This window comes from Trichechus manatus, unplaced genomic scaffold, assembly GCF_000243295.1.
Source record: "Trichechus manatus latirostris isolate Lorelei unplaced genomic scaffold, TriManLat1.0 scaffold00092, whole genome shotgun sequence".
NCBI classification, from domain to species: domain Eukaryota; kingdom Metazoa; phylum Chordata; class Mammalia; order Sirenia; family Trichechidae; genus Trichechus; species Trichechus manatus.
Genome location: NW_004444028.1, coordinates 1,711,977 through 1,722,443, shown reverse-complemented (window position 1 = coordinate 1,722,443; position 10,467 = coordinate 1,711,977).

Here is a 10,467-nt window from a genome sequence, read left to right as displayed (position 1 = left end):
AATAATATAAAGAGTGGATAAAAAAAAATTATTCTGCATTCGGCTTTAAAATGCATCATGGACCTTTCTTTTTCCCCCTTCTGAAGATTTACTTTCTAATCCCTTTTGCTGATATGAAAATGAATTTGTATTACCTGAGCCCACAGTGGATTATGGTAGAATTGGGATGCAGAGGATAGATGTGTTGGAAATTCAGTTTAGGCTACATCCCAGGTTAAATCCTCTTCTTTGATGTCTTTTGATTCTCCCAGCCACTGGTATTTTTCTTTTTCACTATTTCCACCATTTTACCCTCTCATCTGAGCCATTCTATTATTTCCCTCCTTCTGACCATGCATCCTTGGCTTGACCCCAGCCCTGGGACTTTCCTGATATTTATTAAGTGGCAACATACCTTCTTCTTTACCTGGTCTTGAGGCTAGGAACTAGTAAACACAGTATATTTGAATAGTTTAAATGTTAATCCATAATGAAATGATTGATAACACTGTATTAATTTCTTTTTGCTGTTTTTTCCCCATGCACTCTTATAGAGAAGTTCTGTCTTGGCTTACACACAAATAGAGGTGAAATAGCCTTGTATTCTGATGTGTGATTCCATACATCCTAACTTTTCACCCAGGAGGATGTCACCACCTTTACCAGTTTGGCAGACCATTAAGAAATATGAATGCATTCTGAACTGGCCTAGCCAGTTCCTCACCATCCTGGGTCTTCCAGCTATTCCTTCCTAATGTGCATCCCTAGGAAGACTTCCTGTCTATACAGGAAAATGCAACACAGTGCCTTAAATTACCATGGAGCCTCTAATCATTACCTGAGATCCTAGGGGCAAAAAGGAGTTCTTTTACTTACATATGATTATCTCAACTTACACGGACAGGGGTTCAATCATACAGGAATAAAGAGTCCTATGATTTCACCTGGACAGGAGGTTAATAAGATAGGAATAAGGAGACGTATGCATTTGTCTGGAGGGTCTTCTTAGCATATCTCTTATGACTCTGTAGCAAGAGTACCTGGATTAGTTAAAGGTTGGGAATGTGGGGGTTCTGGATTCTAAATGTTGGTTAGCCCCTCCTCCTTGTCAAGTAATTCAAATCACTCTTTTTTCTAGGACTTACATAATATTTTAAAATAGTAATTGATGTGTTATGTAGTTCCAGTTTCTCCGATCTTGGAGCTGTGCTCTTCAGCCTCATATCCTCAGGGTGGGTTGTTACTGCAGAAACTCAGACACAAGAAAAGAGGAAAGGCTCAAATTTTGAGTTTCAAAATAGGCTTTTGAAGGCCATGGCAGAGAGGAAAACTTTCTGAGAGAATGCTGCTGGACTTGTAAAAGCCTGGGAGTTGTAAGGATCAATAATGAAGATTTTGGCAGAGATTGGTTCTGGCATAGAAGCTACAGGCATAGATTGCTTTTCATATTGACCATGGCTAGATGAAAAAATGGCAAAGGGGAAGAGAGGGGAGAATGCCAGTGAGAAGCTTAGGGGGTTTCTGAGAATGTGGTTCTCCCCACTCAGTGGTTAACTTCAAGGAGCTGAGGGAGGAGGGAGTGTATTAAACTATGTATTAAACTAATGTATTAAACTTCCTGAGCATGAGGTAATCTGAGATTAGAGCTGAACAGGGACCTATTCCCATATGGATTCTGGCTGGGTCGTAGGGTACCCCATGCCGGCAGAGAAGGGCAGCACTGAGCAAGGAATAGAGCTATATCATGTCTGGACCAAAAGGGCCAAAGGCGTCAGAAGTGTCTGCTTCCTCAGAGCAGCATGAGAACCTATGTAGAAATTGTCTTCATCTATTTAAAGGGCTCAGGGACCACTTGTAGACCTGGGAGAGTCTCATGGTCATGAAAAGGCAATGTCAAAGCCGAAAGTGATGTGGAATATGTGGGAAAAGACTTGGTGAGGTTTCAACAGCAAGTATTTATTGAGTGCTAACTATGGTGGCACAGTGGTTAAGAGCTTGGCTGCTAACCAAAGGCTGGGCAGTTCGAATCCCCCAGCCACTACTTGGAAACCTTATGGGGCAGTTCTACTCTGTCCTATAGGGTCTCTATGAGTCCAAATCGACTCCATGGCAAGGGTTTGGTTTGGTTTTTATGTACCAGATACTGTTCTAGTCATTTGAGATACCATAATGGAAAGAAGGAAAAAAAAAGATAAAAACCTCTCACTTCATAAAGCATTTTCATGATGGGCAGATGGATAGGGACAGAAATAAATACAATAGAGGAGTATGTAAAAAGTTGATAGTGCTTTGGAGAAGGTTGGGAGGAGAATGCTGGATTGTAGATATAATTTTAAATGTAATAATCAGGAAATTTCTCACTGAGAAAAGACCTGAAGTGGTTGAGGGAGAGAGCCATGGAGATACCTGGAAGCAGCTGGTGCAAACGCCCTGAGGCAGAAGTATGTTTAAAGTGTTGGAGGAACACCATGGAGGCCAGTATAGGCACAGTGTGATGAATTAGAGATGAGTAGGGGAAATTGCATCAGACAGGTCACACACATCCAGATAATGTGGAGACATGTAGGTCATTGTAGACTTTGGCCCTTACTCTGAGTGAGTCTTTCACTGTTTTGAGCAGAGGGGTGACAAGGTCTGATTTCACTTTTAATGGGTTAACCTTAGATGCTCTGAATAAAATAGCTTGTGGGAGTCAAGGGGGAAGCAGAGACAGCAGTAAGGAGGCTATTGCAACAATCCAGGTGAGATAGAATGGTTGCGTGGACCAGGGTGCTGCATTGTAGAGGAACATAAGGGAATGGACTCTGGATGTATCTGGATTATAGAAGTAATAACATTTTATAATAGACTAAATGTGCAGTATGAGAAAAAGGTCAAGGATACTTTCAAAGTTTTTGGCCTGGCTAAGTAGGATAGAGAGGCCCTTAACAAAAGTTGGGAAAACTGAGAAAGGAGAAGGTCTGGGGTAAAGAGCTGGTCTGGGACATGTTAAGTGTGAAATGTATATTTTACTTTCAGGAGGAGGTGGGATCTAGCATACGTGTAGAGGGGTTGGCTGTGGTAAGGAGGGAAGGCGTGGAGTACATGGTCATTCTTGTTGGTAGGTAGAAATGAGAACATCTCGGCTAATACCAGCTTGCATTGATATAGCTTAGGCCCAGATGTTTTCCCCATGATGTAACATAAGCCTTTTCAGAGCTTAAATGCACTCTTGTGAAGAAGAAGACAGAAGGGAATTAATGAATTGGAGGAGTTCAAACTTAAATTGACTAAGGTTACTCAGAATTGGAAAAAATATGTATGTATATCTGCACCGACAGAATTGGGGTTTAAATACAGATTATATACAAATTAATTACAATTTCCGTTATATATCTGTCTTTTGTGTTTTGGCAGTATTATATGTACTACACTTTTTAATAGCATAGATGAAAGAAAGACAGTATGATGAGTATGTAGCTTAACGAACAATAAACTCATAGATAAATTTAAAAGTAAAATAGAAAACTGAAGACCAAGGAAAGAGACAAGGGGCTCATAACAACTGCTGGGGGAGGCAGACAATGGTCCTCCTATTTTTTGCTTTGTCAGAAAACATCTGAATGGCAGCTCTTGAATCTAGGGTCCAGACTTTTGAGCGACATTGACAATCAGAGGAATCTTCAGAGGAAGATGACTCAAGCCACTTCCTACAAGGGAGAAACTTGTAGAAGACTCTGTGGAATTGTCTTCATTATCTTCATATATCTGAAGAGCTGGCATGGAAGAGGGATTATACTTGTGCTCTGTGACCCTAAAAAATAAATTAAGACTAATGTTGTGAAAGCGCTAGGGAAAAAAAAAAGATTTCACAATGTGAAATAGCTAGTGTTGTCCAAAGATGGGGTGGGCTGCTCCTAGGTGTTAGAGAGCTTTCTGTCAAGGGAATTTTCAAACAGAAACAGTACAGCCTTTGGTAGAGATATTGTATAGAAAGGATCCAACATTATGCTGCCACCCAAAGCTAAGATTGTATTAGCTTATAATGACACAGTGCAAACATTGACTGAGACCAAGTATATCAAGATTCAGTAGGCAATGGGGAAGACCAAGAATGAGGATAAAACTCATGAAGTCATTTTCTGTTTATATGTATTTGGCAAAGAAAAATAATGACTGACCACGTCATCTAGAGTAGACTTGGATTGGCTGCTTGATAGAAAAAATTTAGGTTTATTTTAAATGCAAGGACTTGAATATCGCCTAAATAAATATTGGATAATTTGGCAGGTAGGTGTAGTTTCAAAGGAAAGTTCTTCTCTCGCTCTCTCTCTCTTTTTTTTTTTTAATAAACATACACAAGAAAGGAAAAAAAAAGTTCCTAAAGAAGGTTTTAAAGGCTCAGAAGCTGGGATTGAAGAAGAGGCCATAAAGCTCCATTGTACTATGGGGTGTCATTTTTCAAATGGCTTCTAATCACATCACAAGTCTGTCTGGAAGAGCCAAATATTAGTGTTCTTAGCAGCAAGGCAGTTAAGTGATTACTGTCTCATGCAAATGCATTGTGATTTCAGCTAAGATCAAAATAGCAAAATTACAGTCTCTTTATCCTTCAGTTGGCCTCAGACATTTTTTGGTAAAACCGAGACTGCAGTTAGGTCATTAAGATCCCCAATTGTTGAACTTAGAATCAGAATCTTCTTTTGGTTGCTTTATTAGTTTCTTAGGGCTATTGTAACAAAATACCACAAACTGGGTGGTTTATAAGAACAGAAATTTATTGTCTTACAGTTCTGGAGGCTAGAAGTCCAAATCTACATGTAGTCTGGACCATGGTCCCTCTGAAATCTCTAGGGGAAGATCTTTTCTTGTTTCTCTCAGCTTCTGGTAGCCCCAAGCATTCTCTTGCTTGTAGATGTGTCTTCCAATGTCCATCCTTCTGTTCATCTGTTTTTTTCTGTCTCTTCCTTTTTATAAGGACACTACTCAGATTATGACTCACCCTACTTCAGTATGACCTTATGTCAATTTAAAGGCTAACACCTTCAAAGATACTATTTCCAAAAAAGGTCACATTCACATGTACAAGGGGTTAGGACTTCAACACAACTTTTTGGGGGACACAATTCAATCCATGGAAGTTGCTATCACCCTCCTTTGAGTTTGCAATTCAGAGTTTGAAATTTGGTGGTAATATTTTTTTTTCCAGACATTTGACATTTCACATCTATTAAATCAGCAATGTTTTTTAGTACTTATTATGTGTCAAGTTTTATGATGGTTACTGGGAGATAAGAAGTTAATTAGGGCAAGGTCTTGCCCTCAAGGAGCTCTTAGTGGGAGAGAAAATCCAGGACACCAATTAGGATGCTATCTGTGCGTTATGTGCTACAATAGAGATGTGATAGGAGATAATGGTAATGTAGAGTTCAGAGAGTTGATACAGGCTGAATTTTAGAGGTAATCAGGTATTAGACAAAGAAGGCAAAGACTGAAGACTGTGTCTGACTAAACGTGTATATGTACTAAGGTCTAGGAGCATGGAAGAACAAAAAGAGTTAGTATTTCCAGCTGGCTGGAGGGAAAGTTGAATGGACATGGGGGTTTGAGAGTCAGATAAGGTGTGACAAGTAGACCAGAGCCAGATCATAAAGGACATTGTATGCTAACCCAAAGACTTAGAATTTTATCCTGAAAGCGATGGGGAGACATTCAAAGATTTTTAAGTAGGAAAGTAATAAGTTGGGCTTCGGCATCTGGATCTCTCTCTCTGTACTCATGTGGCAGATGAGAAGACAGCAAATCTGGGGGTAGAGACCTGATAGGAGGCTATGGCCATAACTGAGATACAGAAAATGGAGATGGAATGGAGGGGAGATACAAGAGAGGCTAAGGAGGTAAGATGGAGATAATACCTACTTGATGGGTTGTAGTGAGGGTTAAATGAGATGATCCACGTGAAATGCTTAGAACACTTTTTTCATATGGTAATTACTCAGCTAATTTTAATTATTAACATTATCCTCCCCTTGCTCGTCTTGGTTAATGACTGATAAATCTACGTATGCAGCAATATAAGAGGGAGTTGCCTATGTTGATTCAAATATGTCTAATAGTTTTCTCACTTACAAGCTCTGAAAATAATATGTGTTCTGTGAGATTGTCTAATAACATTGCAATACAAAATACAAAGGGCTTTTTCATTCATTATTTAATTTTTTTCCTTCTCAATGAAATCTCTGAGTGTGGCCAAAAAAAAAAAAAAAAAAAGCAAAATGAAACCACAAACATTCTACAAATAGTGAAACTAAAGCTGTAGGAGATAAACTGCAAAAGGTTGGTGGTTTGAACCCACCAGCCACTCCTTGGGAGAAAGCTGTGGCAGTCTGCATCTGTAAAGATTTATAGCCTTGGAAATCCGATGGGGCCGTTCTACTCTGTCCTATAGGGATGCTATGAGTCAGAATCAACCTGACAGCGATGGAAGTAAGTTCAAAGCTTTTTCTACTTTTCAGCACTGCTGGTGGGGATTGGTTCTGGAAAAGTGAGAGGGAAACTAAAATAATAACCTGAAGAAAGCTGTTGCAATGGGGGAAAAACACTAAAATCCAGGGTAATTTATAATCCAAACCACATTTGAATCCTGGAGTTGATACTCTCCCCTACTGGTCTTAAACTTTTTTATTTTAATTGACTTTATTGAGATATAGAGTTTTGACAAATATAGTCACCGTTTTAACCATCATTACAATCAAGACAGAAGCACCATGCCATCCCTCCTCAGCAAAGACCTGAAAAACTAAGTAAAACAGAAACAAACATCAATCCTGGAACCCTAAGTGTCTAATGAAGAGATAAAGAACTCAACCAATAACCAAATGGAATAAAAAACTGACAGAGAACGGACAGCGAGGAGAGATTCATGTGGAGGTCCCTTATCAACTAACGCAGCATGGATTAACCATCTTGGACTCTTGTTGGAGATTGGCGGACAGGGAGTATGGGAAAGCAGCTTCATGGAGCTCCCAGCAGAGAAAGAACAACCTATATCTAGTGATATATACTCCCCGCCCCCGACCTTTTTCCCTCTCACTCAGCCTCTGCTGCTTCCCACTGGTTGCAGTCTCTTGGCTGGGAGACACCAGCTCTGGCCCCATGCTGCTTGCATTCATCTTGCCCACACTGGCTGGCTCCATCAGTGCTATTTGTTTGTTGCTGGTGTTGTTCTTTTCCAAGTCTTTTGGTTTCTTCCCTGCCCCTCACCACCTCCACCTCCTTTCTCCCAAACACCTAGCTTCATGTGTCAGCTTTACTTCTTCTTGAAAGGCTGTGAAGCACCACCCAGCTGGAGAACTACTTCCCCAGTCTGCACAGCCATGCCAATGGGATCCCTGGGGGCACTTCTTTTTTCCTCTTTGTCTCTCTTCTTTTCTCAGTTTCTCATCTGTCTATACTTGTCTTCTTTTCCTGTCTCCTGAACTCCTGGTGCTGTGTGATACCTCTGCCCCTTCTAAATAGGCTATAATTCTTGGCCTGGGAGCCACTTCCCTGGTCTTCACAGCTGCACTGGTGGTATCCTTGGTGGCTTTTCTTTCTTTCTTTTTTTTTTTCCCCTAATTTTTATTGATTTTATTTGTTTCTTTTTCTTTCCTTTTTTGTTTTTCTCCATTTCTCAGTCTCTTGCCTCTCCACTCCAACAGCAAGCTCCCTAAGCACTTATTTTTTGTATGTGTGTTCTGTTTGTTTTTGGCTCCTGTTTCTGCTCTCCCTCTTCTTTCCTATACCTGTCTTAGCTCCACATATCACAACCTCCCCCTCCTTCCTGCCTATCTGCATAGTGCTCTGAACATCACACCCCCAAGCAACACAGGCATGGCCTACCAGAACCTGCCCTACACTGATTCCTGGCCCACCCTCTTGGACATAGTACATGCCACAAACAACCCATCCAGCCCCTCCTCTTTAGCTGGACCTGCCCTGCTGCATCATAGCTGAGCAATTGGCCCTGCCCATTGGACAAGGAGATGAAAAATGTCTTGTCCACAAGCAAGCAAACAACAAAGAACACACAGACCTCCTGCTCAGACATAACCAAATAAAACAAAAAAGCAGGATGAAACAAACAAATTTACAATCAATAAATGAAGAAAATAACCACTGAATGTCCCAAAGTCAGCAGACAGTATCAAAACATATTAAAAAACTGGATAGGATGGGTCCACTAGGCATGCAAAATAAAACACCTGATGACTTTCCAGTAGAAGAAAAGGCACTAGAACTACCTGATAGGGAATTCAAATCTCTAATATTCAGAGCTATCCAAGAGTAAAAGCAAAAAGCAGACAAAAATGAGGAAAAAATAGACAAATTCATGGAAAAGACAGGCAAATTCATAGAAAATACAGATAAAATATGGAAGAATTCAGAAAAATAATACAGAGACAAAATGTCAAAATAAATTTACAACTAGAAACCATACAAAAACAACAACTAGAAATCCAAAAGTTAAACAACAGATTTCAGAAATGGACAGCATCATAGAAGGACTGAGGAGCAGGTTTGAAACACTAGAATACAGTATCAGTGAAACTGAAGACAAACACTGGATACAACGTTGTTTGAGGAAAAATCAGAAAAACGAAAGAAAAAAAAAAAAAAAGAAAAGAAACCCTGAGAATTATGTGGGATAAAATCAAAAGCAAAAATTTGCCAGTGTTCGGATTTCCAGAACAGGGGGAGAAAATGGAAAACACAGAGAGGATCATTGAAGAACTGCTGATAGAAAACTTCCCTAATATCATGAAAGATGAAGAGCTGACCATCGAAGAAGCTCAATGAACCCCATATAGGATAGAACCTGAAAAAAAATCATCAAGGCATATCTTAATCACACTCCCTAACACCAAAGACAAAGAATACTGAGAGCAGCTTGAGAAAAATGAAAAGTCACATACAGAGGAGAAACAATAAGACTAAGTTCTGATTACTAGGCAGAAACCATGCAGGCAAGAAGTCAATGAGTTGACATGTACAAAACCTTGAAAGAAAAAAAATTACCAACTGAGAATAATGTATCCTGCAAAACTCTCATTCAAATATGATGGTGAAATTAGGACACTTCTAGATAAACAGAAATTAAGGGGATTTGTAAAAACCAAACCAAACTTACAAGAATTATTAAATGGAGTTCTTTGGTTTGAGAAAAAACATCAGCCCACAGCCTGAATCTAGGATGCAAGATCACACCAGCCAGATATCAACCTAGGAAATGTACTCTCAAGGACTATTCAAAACCAAAAGATTTACAATAGGGAACCAGAGAGGTTAATCTGCAAATGACAACAACATCAGAACAATAAAAGATGGAATAAATGGTGTAGGTATAGAACTTTGTAATGGAGAGGAAGGCAAGGTGATATCAAGTAATAGTAGACTGGTTCAAACCTAGGAAGATGCTGTTAAATTTCAAGGTAACCACAAAGAGTGTTAACAACCTATTCATCAAAATAAAGAAGAAAAACATAAAGTCTCAGAAAAAACAAAATCTACAAAAACAAATGAAATGAAAAAAAATCCACAAACAAAAGGAATTGAGCACAGGAGAGTAAGAGGAACAAAGAAAATGACAGCAATAAACTCACATCTATCAATAATCACACTGAATGTGAATGGCTTAAATGCATCCGTAAATAGAGAGTGACAGAAAAGATAAAAAAATAATCCATCAATATGCTGTCCACAAGAGACACACCTTAGAAACAAAGATGAAAATTTTTAAAAAATCAAAGGATGGAAAAATATATATCAAGCAAATAGCCACCAAAAAAGAGCAAGAGTGGTAATACTAATCTCAGATAAAATGGACTTTAAAACAAAATCCACCGTAAAAGACAAAGAAGGGCACTATATAATGATTAAAGGAATGATCCATCATGAAGACATAACCATAATAAACATCTACACACCCAGTGACAGGGTCTCAAAATACATAAAACAAACTCTAATAGCACTGAAAAGAGAAATTGACATAATTCGATAATAATTGTAGGAGACTTCAACACACCACTCTCGGTAAAGGACAGAACATCTAGAAAGAAACTCAGTAAAGATACAGAAGATCTAAAGGCCACAATCAGCCAACTAGATATTACAGACATATATAGAACACTCCACCCAACAGCTGTAAAGTACACATCCTTTTCCAATGCACATGGAACATTCTTCAGAATAGACCACATCTCAGGTGACAGAGCAAACCTCAACAAAATCCAAAAAATTATAATATAATATAATATAATATAATGTAAAATATCTTCTCTGACCACAACGCCATCAAGGTAGAAATTAACAATAGGAAGAGCAAGGAAAAAAATCAATTACATGGAATAACACCCTACTTAAAAACCACTAAGTAATAGAAGAAATCAGAGATGGAATCAAAAAATTCCTAGAATCAAATGAGAATTAAAACACATCATACCAAAACCTTTGGGACACAGCAAAGGCAGT